The sequence below is a fragment of the Camelus dromedarius genome, chromosome 3 (genome assembly GCF_036321535.1).
Source record: "Camelus dromedarius isolate mCamDro1 chromosome 3, mCamDro1.pat, whole genome shotgun sequence".
NCBI classification, from domain to species: domain Eukaryota; kingdom Metazoa; phylum Chordata; class Mammalia; order Artiodactyla; family Camelidae; genus Camelus; species Camelus dromedarius.
In genome coordinates, this window is record NC_087438.1 from 478,099 (window position 1) to 481,112 (window position 3,014).

Sequence of the window (3,014 nt, forward strand, 5' to 3'; positions counted from 1 at the left end):
ACAGTGCGACATGGCCCCGTCCCACCCTGTCCCCATCCTCCCAGGACGAGGTGCCGGGCTGGGCGACACCACGACCCCTTCCTTACCTGTCACGGGGCATAGGTCCCAGCGGCTTCTGGAACTGTGCTGCAGCCATGTCCGATGTGGCTGGCCTCTCCAGAGCGGAAAGGCACAACTACCTTTGCGCAGTCCAGGCGCAAGTGAGAGGGCTGGGCCTCCCGGTGGACACTTGGACAGCACCCAGGAAGCATCATAAAGCTGAGGCCCCGCCCCTGGGGACACATCACAGTCAGTTGCAGGGGCAGAGCGGGGCGGTTGAGGGGGGATGGGCCCAAGAGCTCCTGGGGGAGAGACCCCCACCACCCCCACGGTCCCTCAGTTAACTTCAGCCCTCAGTTAACAGCTGGAGTCTGTTTCGGTGGCTCATGGGGTGGGGGGAGGGCGGCCAAGGCGTCTGTCCCAACTTTGCTCCTCACGCTTGACCCCATCAGCTGGTTTTGCTCCAGGAGCTGAGATCCAGGCTCTGTCCAGGGTGCGGTGCCTCCGGGTCACCCTGGGGAGTGTGGCACAGACAGTGCCACCCAAGCCTGCTGCCCGGCTGCCCCCTCTGTGGCCATGAAAGGGCAACAGCAGAAGGCAAGTTGGGGAGCGTGGGGACGTGGACACTGAGCTGAGCGGGCAGCTCAGGCCAGGACGGCCAGCCCACTGGGTCAGGCGTCTCCCGTCTGGGTCTCAATTCCTAAGCTCAGGAGATCCCTGGCCCCTGCCTGTGGGGTCTGAGGGCTCCTGCCTGAGGGCCTGAATGTGGGTTCATCATCGATGCCCCCCCTTCCCCAGGGGGACAGGGATGGTGGATGGAGGCGTGCCCCACAGGCCCCATCTGCCTGGGCCGTCTCGGAGGCAGAAGGCCGGCCAAGCCGTCTGAAATGTGGTGCTGCAGCCCTGCCGCCTGGTGCCCGTGGCGGCCAGCGGTCGGCCTCCCGACGGGCAGCTCGGCCTGGCCCGGACGGACAGAGGCACAAGGCGAAGGAAGCCAGCAGATTTCGAGACCCTCTGTGTGGGATCGAGGACCATGAGGGAAGGGGCTTCTCCGTGGGTGGGGCCCAGGGCCTCTCTGCTGGCGGGGAGCCAGGCCCACCGGGCTGGCGCTCCAGGTCAGTCCTGCACCACCCAGCCCGCCCAGCCTCACCGTCCTGCTCACCTGGGGCTCCATTTCCTCAGACCACAGTCGTGCCCTTGGCCCAAGAGCACCGTCCTCAGAGAAAGCCTCCATCAGGACGGCAGGGACGCGTCCCTGGAGGCCATGGCTGGCGTGGGCGGGCAGGAGGAGCTGAGGGCCCAGATGCCTCTGACACCACCAGCCTGGGACCCAAGGAATCAGGGCTGCCTGCTCACAGCACCTGCCTGTGGGCAGGCCTGGGCAGAGCTCAGCTGCGCTGCTCCCCACCCAGAAGCCCCTTCCCAGGAGGTGGGAGCCAGGACAGTATCAGACAGCCTCCAATTCGCCGTTGTCCACGGTGTTGCCCACAATCCAGCCCTGAGAAACGTCCCAGGCCCCGAGAAACTCAGCTGACCGTGCAGCAGAGGCCCCAGGCTGTGGGGGAGACCAGAACCAGGCTCTCTGGTAACTGAAAACACAGGTGCCCGCAGAAAGGGCAGCTCCCCGCCAGGCGCTGCTCCGACCCCAGCAGACCTGTGTGTCTACATCCTGCACAGAACACGCTTCTCCAGACACATGCAGGGGGTCGATGACCTCAACGCCAGGTGCCCCCCAAGTCCAGCCAGCCCCAGGGCGGCTCCCGCGACTCTGAAGGAGGCCACCAGGAATATACCAAGTCTGCAGAAGGTGCGGGCCTCCCGGCTGACCTGGCGCCCGGTGGCCTCAGCTGCTCACACCTTTGAGAAATGACTGTCCTTCAGGGGTGACCTTGCTCCATGAAAATAACTAGAAGCTACAAAATCAGGGCCTGCTCAGCACGCAAATCTGCGAAGCCATGACCCCCACCCGGGGCAACCAAGCCTTTCCCTGCACTACGTGTGTCCGGGGAGCATCAGACCCACCTACCTGGCTCCCGGGAGCTGCAGTGTGCCCTTCCGTCCCCAGCACAGACCCGCCACCTCGTTCTCAGAGTGACTGAGCAACAGGCCCGGAGTCCAGGTTGCTCACACCTTTCGTTGTAAGTCACGCTCAAGCCTGCTCGGCCACGTCCGAGGTCCAGAAAAAACACTCCTCACTGTGGGGGTCTTCACCGCAGGTGAGGTGCAGGCGGGCAGCAGTGGACGGAGGTGGAGCACAGTCCTGGCGCTCACGCACGCCCTTGCTGGTCTGTTCTCGGTGAGGCGTGGTTTCCACCTCCCGGCACTGCCCTCCTCGGCGAGTCGAGTCCCCTGGGCTGAGGCACCTGAGGGCCTGCTGGGCTGGCCTGCGGCCAACGCCTGGCCAGTGTGGCCCCGAGGCCCCTCCACCCCGGCCACCTGGATAGCCATTCTGATCCCCAGAGTGTCTGTGGGTGTCGGCTGGGGTCCTGCCGGTGTCCTTAGGAAGATGCCCCACCTCATGGCTGCGACACCCCTAGGGTGTGCCCACGGCTTGCTTGGGTCCAGAGGCAGAAGCCTCTCCCATGCTTGGGTGGGGGTCGTGTCCACTCTGTCTGACGTAGCCCTTAGGGTGGAGCCCACACCCCCGGGGAGTCTGGGCCTCACAGCCCAGCACAGCCCTACCCCCAGTCACGCTAGCACAGACTGGAGAACTCAGGCTGCGGGCCAGGGAGAAGCAGGGCTCCGAAGGGGCCCCAGGACCCACGCCCACAAGGCTGCACTGTGGGGCCCCGCCTCCTGAGTCCAGTGGTGGCAGAGCCACTCTGGACATCACTGCAATGCCAGGAACTGGGCCAGAAGCCGAGAGACGGCAGGAGACACCGGGAGGAAGGAGCACCTCCAACCTACATGATAGGTTTTTACTCAAGTCACTCAAGTGGACACCGAGCGACGCTGTGAATAACCACGTGCAATCA